This window comes from Alexandromys fortis, unplaced genomic scaffold (assembly GCF_014885135.2).
Source record: "Alexandromys fortis isolate MF-2015 unplaced genomic scaffold, M_Fortis_MF-2015_v1.1 scaffold_288, whole genome shotgun sequence".
Lineage (NCBI taxonomy): Eukaryota > Metazoa > Chordata > Mammalia > Rodentia > Cricetidae > Alexandromys > Alexandromys fortis.
Window position 1 is genome coordinate 517,248 of NW_026068171.1, and position 13,858 is coordinate 531,105.

The 13,858-nt window shown below is 43.4% G+C and overlaps 1 protein-coding gene across 1 annotated transcript in view; it reads left to right on the forward strand.

The window, feature by feature from the left end:
* Positions 1 to 13,858, forward strand: part of Slc25a14 (solute carrier family 25 member 14) — a 124,011-nt gene that overhangs the window by 9,151 nt on the left and 101,002 nt on the right. Inside the window, 1 exon segment of the mRNA XM_050128369.1 lies at positions 3,050 to 3,113. The gene's annotated coding sequence lies outside the window, so the exon portion shown is untranslated.

The following is a 13,858-nucleotide window of genomic DNA, read 5'->3' on the forward strand; positions in this document are numbered from 1 at the left end:
ATCTTGGAGTCTGGTAGCAACTGATTGGCTTTTCCCCTTCATCAGGTGGCCCTAAAGCGTGGCTACCATGGTATTCTTGTTACAATACAACCATCAAGGAGAATTGCTTTGTAGATTCTGCCAACACTTCCCTGTACTTTTCTAGGGAAGACTGGCCTGCTTGGGAGGGATTCTGGTTCAAGAAAGATACAGAAAGGACTCTTCCAGTCTTGTGAGGTTTGGTAGACCTATGGAGACCCTGGGTAGACATTACTGTGGCAGTCTTGGGGAATCTAAGTTCCTAGGTAAGACCAGGTTGCAGTGTGGCTGGTGATTGCAGTAAAGGGGACACAGAACATTGTCTGATGGTTGCTGTATCTAGATTTACCTACATGGAATTTGGTGTGGCCTAAAACTGTGTTACCAAACCATGATCATTTATACTGGCTCCAGAGTAAACTATCTCTTATTTTCTTTAAGGTGAAAGCTACATTTTTAACGTTGGCAAAAGTCTACCATTACATGGGTTTTGGGGTTTGAATTTAAGTATTCAGGATTGTATAGCAAACACTTTTACTCATTGATCCACCTAGTCAGTCTAAGAAAAGGAGTTCTGTAAGTGGCAAGATGAAAGGTTCATTCTCCAGAAAGTAATCCTAGAAGAAAGCGTCCTTCAGCTTTCAATGGACTCTCTTTTTTTTTCTTTTTTTATTGATTTAATTGAGCTATACATTTTTTTCTCTGCTCCCCTCCCTGCCTCTCCTTTCCCATTCAACCCTCTCCCATGGTCCCCACGCTCCCAATTTACTCAGGAGATCTTGTCTTTTTCTATTTCCCATGTAGATTATATCCATGTTATATGATTCTCTTAGGATCCTCATTGTTGTCTAGGTTCTCTGGGATTGTGTTTTGCAGGCTGGTTTTCTTTGCTTTATGTCTAAAACCCACTTATGACTGAGTACATCTGATAATTGTCTTTCTGGGTCTGGATTACCTCACTCAGTATGATGTTTTCTAGCTCCATCCATTTGCCTGCAAATTTCAAGATGTCATTATTTTTTTCTGCTGTGTAGTACTCCATTGTGTAAATGTACCACATTTTCCTTATCCATTCTTCACTCAAGGGGCATTTAGGTTGTTTCCAGGTTCTGGCTTTGACAGTCAATGGTGCTATGAAAATAGTTAAGCACATGTCCTTGTGGCATGATTGAGCATCCTTTGGATATATACCCCAAAGTGGTATTTCTGACTCTTGAGGAAGGTTGTTTCCGAATTTTCTGAGAAATCACCACACTGATATGCAAAGGGGCTGTGCTAGTTTGCACTCCCACCAGCCATGCAGGAGTGTTCCCTTTACCCTACAACCTCTGTAGCATAAGTTGTCATCAATGATTTTGATCTTGGCCATTCTTACAGGTATAAGATGGAATTATTTTGATTTGTATTTCTCTGATGGCTAAGGATGTTGAGCATTTCCTTAAACCATGTTAGAGTCCTCTGTTGAAAGGTCTCTGTTTAGGTCTGTACTCCATTTTTTATTGGACTATTTGTTCTTTTGATGACCAATTTCTTGAGTATATATATATATCTGTCTGATGTGTGGTTAGTGAAGAACTTTTCCCATTCTGTAGACTGCTATTTTGTCTTGTTGACCATGTCCTTTGCTTTATAGAAGCTTTTCAGTTCCAGGAGGTCCTAATTATTTATTGTTTCTCCCAGTGTCTGTGCTGCTGGGGTTATATTTAGGAAGTGGTCTCCAGTACCAATGTGTTCAAGTATACTTCCCCCTTTCTCTTCTATGAGGTTCAGTGTGGCTGGCTTTATGTTGAGGTCTTTGATCCATTTGGACTTGAGTTTTGTGCCTGGTAATAGATTTGGGTCTATTTGCATTTTTCTATATGTTGTTATCCAGTTATGCCAGCACCATTTGATTAATAAGCTTTCTTTTTCCATGTGATTTTTTTTTGTTAAAAATCAGGTGTTTGTAGGTGTGTGGATTAATATTCAGGTCTTCGATTTGTTTCCATTGGTCCTCCTGGCTGTTTTTATGCCAATACCAGGCTGTTTTCAGTACTGTAGCTCTGTAATAAAGTTTGAAGTCAGGGATTGTGATGCCTCCAGAAGTTCTTATGTTGTACATGATTGTTTCGACTATCCGGAGTTTTTTTTTTTTTTTTTTTTTTTTGCTTTTCTAAATGAAATTGAGTATTTTTCTTTTGAGGTCTGTGAAGTTTTACAGGGATTTTGATGGGCCTTTCATTGAATCTGTAGATTGCTTTTGGTAAGATTGTCATTTTTACTATGTCAATTCTACCTACCCAAGAGTATGCGAGATCTTTCCACTTTCTGGTGTTTTCTTCAATTTCTTTCTTCAAAGATTTATAGTTCTTGTCATACAGGTCTTCTACTTGTTTGGTTAGAGTTACCTCAAGATATTTTATGCTAATTGTGTCTTCAATGGACTCTTTCATGAAAGCTGCTTTTTAATGTTCTTTTAAAAGTGTCTCTTCTATTTCCTTTTCCCAGGGAGATCCATGCTTCACCCCTTGAGGCTTCCTTGATATTTAACCTATCTTGGATCATGGGCTAACCTTTACTTAACAACTAGTGTCTGCTTATAAGTGTGTACATACCATGTTTGTCTTTTGGGGTTAGGGTTACCTCCCTCAGGATGATTTATTTTCTAGTTCCATTCTTTTGCCTGCAATTTTCATGATATTTTTTTAAAACCTGAGTAATATTTTTGAGGATAGACTAAGTCGGGTGGGGATGGAAACAGGAGGGATCAGGTGGAGGGTCGGTGAAGAATAAATAAGATAGGGAAAGAAAGAAAATAACCCTTAAAGATTAAATTATTTAACCTGGACTTAATACCTGTGAGGTTTCCAAAGGATGAGTAGAATTATATTTCATGGCATACTTTCTTCAAAAGCTATACTGTACCTGAAACCTGATGTTATAACCTGAATTTCCTCTATAGTCTGGCCACGTGAGTAATATAGTGTCACATTTTGACCATCTTTTTGGCAGGCCCACATGAACTGAAAGCTATTCTGCTGTTTCCTTCCAGGGTGAACAGTGTGATAAAGGCTTCTACTACAGTCTCTGATCATCACTACATCCTGGGGTTCCAGGTAAGTACTCTGTGTGATTCTATGTGCATGCTGGTAGAGAGGATAACAAAGCAGTTGGATCTTGAATGGAACAGTAGTATACTATCTTGTGTAGTTTCAACCACGGCTAGTAGAAAAGGCTGGGAAGTGAGATTCTAGTTGATAGAACTTGGTTTAGGAGTTTTGTGGGTGACTCTCCAGGCAGCATGGAACCACATAAGATTGGTATGGTCCTCTAGAAATTCAAGCCAGCATCCTGCTGCAAATGGAGGTAATGAAACATATTCACAGCATGTGGAGGGAATCCCACATCATCCTGCACTTCAGGACAAAATACAAAGGACATGGACATCCACCTGACTACAACAGAAAGTTAGGAAGCTGGTCTGTGATCAGTCTGTGGAATAATATGTAGATCATGGCCCAACATAGGCAGGTGGCAATAGATGAATCTATGGTTCAACTCAACTTGGCAGTTAGCTGGTATATTCTATATATTCTCTCTCTGCCTGTGTGTGTGTGTGTGTGTGTGTGTGTGTGTGTGTGTGTGTGTGTTTGCGGGCACACATGTAATTCTTTGTTTCCTCTAAGTTAGAAGCAAGGCCATAGATGGTACAGAAACCATTGTAGAGCGTCCTGCCTCTAGAAGGTGTGTAACACATCCATTCATTTCAAACTTGGAAGGGTTATTGGCATGAATTTTGTAAGCCCTCAGCAGAAGTACACAAGTGGATATATCTGCAGAAAGTGCTGGGATCACAGAGTAGTGGCGTGCAGTCTTGTCAGGAAGTGGGGGTCTGTTCTTACAATATGGTTCTCAAGACCTTTGACAGGAAAATATGTATGCGGAAGGTGCCAGTACTGATTGATCCATAGACATGGGTAGCCTGGGGCCAGTCAGAATTTGGATTAGGCCAGTCACAGGGGAATAAGACCATTTCCATCCTGGGAAGGGTTCCCTAGTCTGGGTGTTTAAGGAGATGGAGAGTGTGGAAGCACTGACAGGATTTTCTGGAGAACAGAGACCAGCCATACCCACCACCCCACGGGCATCACAAAGAGTCTCAACAAAGAGGATGGGGGCCTCTACAGGATCAGTCATTCAGGCCGTGAAGGCACCCTGTTTGATAGTGAAATCTATTTTCCAAGGAAAAGCGGTAATTCCCCAAGAATCCAGTGATGTCTATCTTCCCTGGACACCTGTGACATGGCATTAATGTTGATATGAGTGTGTGTGTGTGTGTGTGTGTGTGTGTGTGTGTGTGCCCACTTGTGGTGACGGTCGAGTTAAAAACAAATTCCTTCTTCTGATACCTACACTCACTTTGTCCTTGGCGATGTGTCCAGCTCCCTGAGAGAAAAGATGGTAAATTGTAGGCTCCATTTGAATATGACCCAATTGCAGCACAAAGGGGGTATACCCTGAGGAATGTGTGGTGGTGTACTGGTGTGGTGTTGACAGGCTGAAAGAAGCCAAGAAGCCTGGATTCTCTATTACATGGTTCTGTAAGTTCCTTTCAGACTGTGTAAATGCCATTAGACAGGCATCTTTGCATCTATGGTGGGTTACAGACATCTTTACCTGGCTGGATGTGGATGCAGGTGATAGAAAGGCCCAGATACCAAACAGACTCTGTGACCTTTGGAGAAAGGAAACAAACCACTGCCCTGACATCCAGCAGCTATGTGGAAAAGGGGAACAGTTGTGTACCAACAGCGAGATCATACAGTGGTTGGGCAATCCCAAAGAGATGATTGGAACCACAGCCAAGAATCTGACAGGCTGGTAGCAGCTGGATGGACTAATATTTTGTATTTGATATTTTCAAGTGTCTAGGTCAGGGTCCCTGAGAACCTTATCTTCCATCAGAGGCTAAGGTGCCTCAACACAAAAGCTCACATGAGCTTGGAAAATGGCCAGCATAAACACTTGATTGCACAGACAGGGTCCTGGAATGCACAGGTTGAGTCTCTGGACAAAAAGATCAAAGGGTGGCAGATTTCCTCGCTATCCTGATTTCTATCTGTGGCTGAGGAACTGGGACTCTCAAAGTGGAAACTGTACTATTTTGTCATCTGTATAAGGAGAACTCCCTTCTGCTACGTACAAATGCAATACTGAGTCTAGGCCCTGTGTGACTGGGAGGTGATCTTCCTTGTGCCAACTGTCCATTTGCTCCTATGTCTGATATGGGGTAGGTAACCTTGAAATTGAAGCCTTGTTGTGTCATGGATATACAATGTCTGCACATCCTTAGAAAACTTGTACACTGTATGGGTTACACTTAAACCTCAGTATCAGAGGGTCCTGCACACATTTGCCGTTTACACTATTCCTGGCAAGCTATGACAGGGCCTGTACTCATCGCTGGGCCTAGTTTCTGCCCAAGGTTTGATTCTGTGGCTTTTCCTGATGCTTGCTTCCAGTTTTGCAGTTCCAAGTTTAGTTTTCCTGTCTGGCCCTTAGAACTTGAGGTTAGACCATACCTCTTATGCTTAATGATCTTCATACATTGGGGATAAGCACCCTGTGAGGTCTGTGACCCAACCCCGCCCCCCCATGCCCAGGATTCATATAATAAGACTTTAAGGCCCATTTCTGATCAGAATATGTCAAGACTTAACTGTCATTTTGGAGTCTCGTGGGAAGTTGTTGACCTCTTTTCCTTCAGAGAAGGCTGGAGGAAGAAACACTGAAAAAAGGGTCCCTTGACGTTCTTGGTGCAACACTGCCATCAAGCAAAATTGTTTTCTTGCTTCTGCCAACACATCAGTGTGCTTTTTCTCACCCGGTCTAGGGGTGAGGGAGTAAGGAATAAATGGGGACTATGATCCAAAGACAGAACCAAAGGGGTTTCCCATTATCCCAGTTTAGCTAATGAGTAAGGGCCTCACCATTGCCAGACCCTGGGCTTGTTGTACCCCAGAGCAATCATGAAAGTGACACAGAAATTACAGGCTTAGATATTTGGTAGGAGCCATGTCTATCAGGGTTTGAGGAGCTCTCTGCCCAGGAGTCAGTGGCCTTGGAGCAGATATGTGAACAACCTGCTTGTGATTCTCTCATATCCTCCTAGCATCAAGGAACAGAGTCTATCTTTAGGCACATTGTTACAACAGGGTCCCTGGCTTCTTGACAGTCTGTGAACTCTCAACTGTAGTGGCTTCTATTTCCTAGATTCAGAATCTATATTTGAGAATCTTATCTGTTCATGGACTTGAGGGACCCACAGAAATGCCGCCAAGTGGTCATCTGTCTGTCAGACCTTTAATCCTTCTTTCCTTTCTTCCTACCTCCCTCCAACTCTCCCTTCTTCCGTTCCTTCCTTCTCTCCTTGCCTCACTCCTGCCTCCCAATTCTGATTCCCTCAGCTGTTCTTCTCTGCCTCCTTTCTTCCCTGTTGCTCCTTGTTTCAATCTTTTCTGTGTTTTGACCTTCTTTTTATTCCCTTTGTACTTTTGCCGTCTTCAGGAATTCTACACCGAGAGTCCAATGTCCTTTACCTATCAGCTTAGAGTTCACCATTAAAGCCAGGACCCCAACACAATCCAACTGTATGGGAAATAACTGCAAGGATAGGACTCAAGTGGAGCATTCTTGTCAGTGAGACAACTGATTATGGAAGAGAAAGGGGAGAGCAGAGCTCTTCCTAAGGGTGGTTCTGAGACAAAACGAAGGTAGTTGTGAGACAAAAAAGGTGCCATGATGACTGGTTTCAATGCCAGTGACCCATTGACCAGACCCACTAGCTATAAAATGGACTTAAAGCAGGTTACTCCTCTTGGAGGCTTCTTTTTCCTAGATCAACTTGCTCAGGAGTGTCAGAGAATATCCAGGATCAAGATCAAGAAAGCTCCTCCCCACACATAGTCTGTGATGGCTGCCAAAAATGGAAAGCAGGACTGTCATCAACCAGAGAAATTATGGGTACATTCAGGCTCAACTTTAGCAAGTAGTAGAGAATGACTATGCTTTTTCTGGACTTGATGGTATGCTGGTGTGTGCATTTGCATGTAAGAGAGGTTATTCTGAGGGTCTACATCTGTAGACAAGAAAGGTCATTGAAGGTCCAGACTTGATGGCAAAGACTCTCACCTCTAGTGAGCATGTTAGACAGATCTAAGTTCAAACATAGAGGGCGCTGTTGATCTGAAGTTAAAGTCCTTAGTCCTGGCCCTTAGCTGAAGCACAGGTGGGCGAGAGCTGAGATCATATAGGTGTGACATCTGGTTGTCTGCTTTTGGCAGGGTACCTGGGACCCTTGGCTGGAAAGTTTGCAGACAATTCCAGAATCAGTCCATTGTCGTGAGTGGTCTCAGGTCAGTGAGAAGTCGGAGCAGACTAGTCACAGGGAGTTCAATTACAATCATCAAAAGTGCTCCTTCAGCTGCCAATTGGTAGAGATGGATAATGTGAAAGTTCTGGCAGGGTTGTCTAGAGGAAAAGGGATTGAGTCCTTTTTCTTCTGGGTAGTCCAGACTTTCTCAACAATGAAGGTGGCCTCTAGAGTCTCAATCACCGATGCTCTATGGGTCACACTTGATCCTTAACGTCAAGATGCCAACAGAGGGTCCTGAATACATGTGCCAGCTAGAGTGCACCTGGCAAGATGAGTGGCCTAGGAGCAATTTCTAGCCTAGATTTTGTTTCTGTGGTTTCTCCTGAATTCTCCATTTAATGACAGGATTCCCCATTTAGTTTTTCTGCAGAACTCTTATGCCTTTGTGGAGCTCCAAGAGGCTAATGTTGAGTCCTGCCACCTTGGAGTTTAATGGAAAGATTTTTTTTTTTTTTTTACTCAGTGAAGAGTGGGGAGTAGGCCTGGCTACCTTGGCATTCTTGATGTAACACCGCCATCAAGCCAAATGACTTTCCTATTCCTGTCAACACCTCAGTGTGCTGATTCTCAACAGGTCTGAAGGTGAGAGTAAGGATGCTGGGAGCCTCTGGTCCCAAGACTGAAATGAAGGGCTCTCAGGCTAGCTTGCCAGGCCTAGAGCAATCTGGAGTTCACATGACCCATGTTGGTCCCAGCCAGTACCATCCCCTGAGTATGGCTAGACGCCAGAGCAATATATTCACCTACACAGGAAGTAGAGGCATTGAGATCCTGTGGCAGCCATGTGTGTCAGGGTGGGGAGGGGTTCTCTGCTCAGGAGTCAGCACTTGGGGTGAAGATATGTGGGAAATTTGCAATGCCCTCCTAACATCATAAAAGAGAGTCTACCCAAGTGCTGTAAGAACAACAGGGTCCCTGATCCTTTGGGATCCCCCCTTTTTTGGCTCCCACCTTAACAACCCCTCATTTCTTAGAGTCAGAGAGTCTGGCCTCTAATACAAGCCCTTAAATAATACACGTACGAGTAATATTTTATGGACTAAGAAAGTTGTGTTTATATATTAAGGTCAACAATGAAAGAGGCCATAAACTTGAGTGCTGGGAAACAGAGAATAATGTGACCTGTTAGAGAGGGCATTGGAAGGAGGAAACAATTTAATTATATTTTAATTTCAAAAATAAAGGAAAGTAATGTTTTTGAAGGTTACCCTAATCAGTCTCTGGAGTCACTGAGACTGACTCTGGATGTGGTAAACTGAGGAGTCTCTGGGAGGTCGATAGCCACATAGGTCTGAGCCAAAGCAAAGTACTTACTTAGCAAAATGAATGTCAGATTTTTACTCACTTACTATGTGACTTAGAAACCAAAACAGTGAGTCTTAACTCATGAGAGTTGACAGCTGGTAACTCCTTGGGAATATTGCTCACTTTTTACATTGATTAAAACAAAACCAAACAAAAAACAAACAAACCAAAGAAACAGGAAGATAGGGGTCTTATTATGTAATCCTGGATGATCTGGAATTCCCTATTGTAGACTAGGCTAGCCTTAGAGTCATAGATCCAGCTGCCTCCAAAATCCTAGGATTAAAGGACACTACACCCATCAATAAAGGAGGAATTGTAATGAAAGTATCTTAGTGAGTAATTAAAAAATAAAGCACTTGAGTGTCCTGAGAAATTTGAGTAATAGGCCATATATTTTTCAAACAGTCCTTGCTTTCTTCCTGCTCAACTGTCAACTTTCTACACCATTTCTCCCTTCCCTCCTTCCCTACTTCTCCATGTCCTACTTTTCCCTTCTCTCCTTCCCTCTTCTGTCCTTCCCTTCCTCTCTCCCTCTCTGAAGGCTGACATGCTCACTGTGATGACTCTGCATCGTTTTCTATCTCTCTTTGCTTTCTGTCTTCTCTGTGTTTTGAATCTCTTTGTTCCATTTATACTTTTAATGTCCTTGCGGAGTGCTGCACCTATCAAAAGCAAAGGTTCATCATTAAAGCCAAGCCTTCAGCATGACCCAAGTCTACGGGGGAGAGCATGAGGATGGGGCATCGCAACTGGCTTAGCCAAGTGGTGTATAGCAGCAAGGAAGAGAAGGCGGTGTCCTTCTTTAGGGTGAATCTAAGTAGAGACAACCACAGTCAAGCAAGGAAGGAAAACATCAGAGGAAAGGTACCATGTGGCCAGCTTTGACTACTAGTGCCTCCCTGTGTGAAGCCTCTAGCTGCAAAATAGACTCACGGGCAGGTCACCACTCTGGAAATATTCTCTCTGCTTAGGCCACCTTGCAAAAGATTCTCCAAGAATATGTAGGGTAAAAGCCCAAAGTCAAGATTGGCTGTCCCTTATTGAACTGCAAGGCTTAGGTTCTCCTTGAAGTAATTATGAATTTTCTCTCTCTCTGTGTGTGTGTGTGTGTGCCTGTCTACTGCATTAGAAGCAAAGCCTTTAAGGGTGCAGAAGTCATGGCACAGTACACTGCCTGTGTAGTCGTTATGACAGACAGACAGAAGTTCAAAGCATGAATGGCTGTTGGTCTGAAGTGTAAGCCCTTTAGGGACAGTACACTCAGCAGAAGTTTAGGTGGGAACATCTGGCAGGGAGTGCAGAGAACACAGAGAAGTGGCATCCATTCCTGTCAAGTGGTGAGTATCTCTGCTTGTGACATGTTGGCCTGGACCTTGGCTAGAAAGTACATGGAAGGTAGTAGATGGCCTGTAGCCAATAAGAAGTCAAAGCATCAAGTCACATGAAACCTTAATGCCATCCTCATCCTAAGAAGGGCATGATCAGCTTGAGGTCGGCACAGATGGAGAGTTTGAAATCACTGACAGGGCTTCTTGGTGAGAAAGGAAAGAGGTCTTTTTCTTCTAGGCAATACAGAAAGTCTCAATGAGGAGGAGGACAGCCCATGCAGGCTCAGTCCTTCAGGACAGGAAGGCTTCTGGTTGCATAGTTAAAATCATTTCTCAAGGGAAAATGTTAATTCTACAATAATCCAGCAAGATCTAGCCTCTATGAATACATGGGGCATGGAATCTACATTATGTTTGTGTGTGTGTGTGTGTGTGTGTGTGTGTGTGTGTGTGTGTGTGTTTGCCTACTGGTAGTCGTAGCAAGCCAGAAAAACAAATTCCTTTCCCAACACCTACACTCATTTAGTCCTGAGCCATGTGTCCAGATCCCCGGGGAGAACTTATGAAGGAAAGTTGTGTTTCTGAGTTTGTCCCAGTTCTGCCACAAGTGACTACCTGAGGCAGGGGTGCTGGTAGTCTGGTGTGGTGTTGACATCTTGGTAGAGCTAGTAGAACTAGGAACTCTGGAATGTGTCTAGATGCCTCTTGGTCTCTGTAAATCCCATTAGAGAGCTTTCCTTTGCTTGCCTGGAGAGATGCAGAAATGGGTAGCTGGCTGGATGTACCTGATAAAGAAAGGTACACATACAAGAATGATTCCGCACCTATTGCAGACAGGAAACATTGGGAAAATAATAGTTGAAAATGAATGTGTGGGTAAAAAAGAGTGATTGATTACAAATAGTGAGATCTTCATGGCAGCTGGATAAGTTAAAAGAAATGATTTAGAGTCCCAGCCCAAGGCCTAGTAGGCAGGGAGCACTTGGGATGGAAGAAAGGTTCTTCTTTTGAAATTTTCTTGTTCAGAAATCAGGATCTGGTGGAGCCCTAACATTGCTGGTCCTATGGCATGTGTGTGTAGGTGACATCTCCCTTGTGCCAACTGCCCACCTCCCTCTGTCCTATAAGGAGTCTGGTGTGTGAGTGTGAGGAGAGGGTTGGGCAACCTTGAAGTAGAAACTGTCTTGTGGAATGGCTATATAATGTTTGCACACCCACAAAAAGACTGGGCACTCTATGGGTTACCCTAAGACCCAGCTTCAATGTTCCCTCTGAGTGCCATGGACGTGTGGGTCAGTTAACTTGTTCCTGGCAGGATATAGAGGGTTGTGCTCAGCCCAATGTCCAGTTTCTGCCCAAGATTTTCTTACTGTGACTTCTTCTGACTCATGCTTCTCATTGAGGGTTCCCAATTCAGTATTTCTGTATGATCCTTAGACCTTGAGAGCATGTCCTTTTCTTATGTTGAAGTGGGGTCTGTGACCTCCCATACAATATCCATAGAGTAAGATTCTAAGGCTTCAAGGTCTGTCTCTGGCTAAATGAGTCTAAGATTGAACTCACCCATCTTGGAATCTAATGGCATATTGTTTTACTTTTATTATTATTAGTTTTTAATCAGAGAAGGGTGGAGGGTGATGCCCAGGAATCCTGATACCTTGATCATGTTGGTGCAACACTGCACTCAAGTGGTGTTTCTTTACTGTTCCCACCAACACCTCAGTGTTCTTTCTCTCAAAAAGTGAGGGGAAGAATTGAATGAAGAATTTATCGAGGAATCTGTTCCAAAGAGTAAAGTAACAAGGGTTTCATTTAGCCCACTCCAGCTAACACCATTGCCAGAGGCTTGCTGTATTGCAGAGCAACAATCATAGCTACACAGGAAATACAGGCTTGGATTTTCTGTGACAGCCATGTTTGTCAGGGTGGGGAGGGGCTCTCTACCCTGGAGTCAGCAGCCATAGTGCAGATGTGTGTACAAAGCATCCAGGATTAGAGACAGGTTGAGCACCGGTGAGTTCATGTTCCCCTTCTTCTTGTATATTTTTTGAACTTCACCTGTACTTACCCCTCAATTTCTGGAATAGACACTGCCCTTGGGATCCTGGACTCTGTACATGAGTTTGGAGGTTTCCAGAAATATCACCAAGAGTTTAGCTATTTCTCAGTCAGTCCTTCTTTCATTTCTTCATTCCCTTCTTTCTCCCTCAATCCATCGTCAGTACATCCCTTCCTTCTTTCCTATGATCCTTTTCCACTCCCTCCTTTACTACTGACATCCCCAGTCTGCTCTCTGCTTAGTGTTCAGTTGCTTCCTTGTGTCTTTCCTGAATTTCAACTTTCTTTTTGTTTCCTTTATTGTCTCCTGTCATTGAGGATTTCATTACAGCTCAGTGTGCTATAACTCCTAGTCAGGTGTTCAGCCTCTAAACCAGGTCTCCAGCAAAATCTATGGTGTGGGGAATAAACTCGAGTGTGAATTGCAGGCATTAAGGGGTGAAATGCAAGTGGGCATCTTTGTCATGTGAGCCAATGAGTGAGCAGAAAAAAGAAGGTGAAGGCCAAGTCCTTCTTTAGTAGGAAGCTCGGTCAACAAGGAAGGTAGATGTGAGACAGGAGAGCTGCCATGTGGACTGCTTTCACTACCAGTGCCTCCTTGACCAAACACACTGGCTACAAGACTGTCTTATAAGGAGGTCACCACTCTTGGAGGCCATTCCTTCCTATCTATCTTGCTCAAAGTCCCATAAAATTCCTGGTTAAATCTTAGGTAACATTCTTTTCTCCCATTGCTGACTGCCCTAAGTGGAAGCAGGTTTGAATCCAACCAGTGGAATTATGGGTAAAGCAGGTACCTCTTTTGGCAGTTGGTAAATTGGCTATGGTTCACTACAGTTTAAGGTGGTACATGTGTGGGTTTGTATGTTAAAAGTGTTTACCCTGCAGAAGAATCGTTACCATAGTGGTTCAGACACCATGGTGGCAGAGTATCTTGTATCTACTAGTTCTTGAAGGCTGATGGTTTGAACCATAAGCTCTTTATGCACCCAGGCCTCAGCACAGGTAGGTGCATCTGTCCAGAAATCCTGGCATTGTAGAGGAGCGAATTTTGTCTTTTCATGAGGTGGGTATCTTTGTCTGTGATAGGCTTCCTGGGACATTTGTCTAGAAAGTATATATGTTGAAGGTGCCAAGAGCAGTGCATATGTGTGGGTGAACTCGCGTCAGTGAGAGGTCACACCAGGCCTGTCACAAAGGGTTCAATTTCCATTATTAAAGTGCTCCTTTATCTGGAGCTTTGCAGAGATGGAGAGTTTGAAAGCTCTGTTGAGACTTTATGGAATTAAAGAGGTAGAGTCCATTTTGTCTGGCAGTATAGAAAGTCTCAATCATGAGGAGGTTGCTTTCTGGAAGTTCAGTCTTATATTCTCTGTGCATCAGTCTTGAGCCCCCAGTCAAGTTGACAGCTGAGGGTCCTCCATACATGTGCCATCTAAAGTGTTTCTGGTGGATATGTGGGGTACTTTGCTTAGCCCTAGAACCAGTCTGTACCCAATAATTTGTTTCTGTGGCTTCTATTGACTCTTGTATATAGTGAGGAGACTTCTAATTTAGTTTTCCTGTGTGCCTCTTATGCCTTGAGAGAGGGCCCTGACCTTGTGGAAGAGTATCTCAGTGCAGTGAAACAGAGTAGGCCAAATCTCAAGGGTAAGGTTCCAAGACCTATATCTGGCAAAAGCGGCCAGGATAGAACCCCATTACCTTGAGGTAGCATGGCATGTTGCTTGCT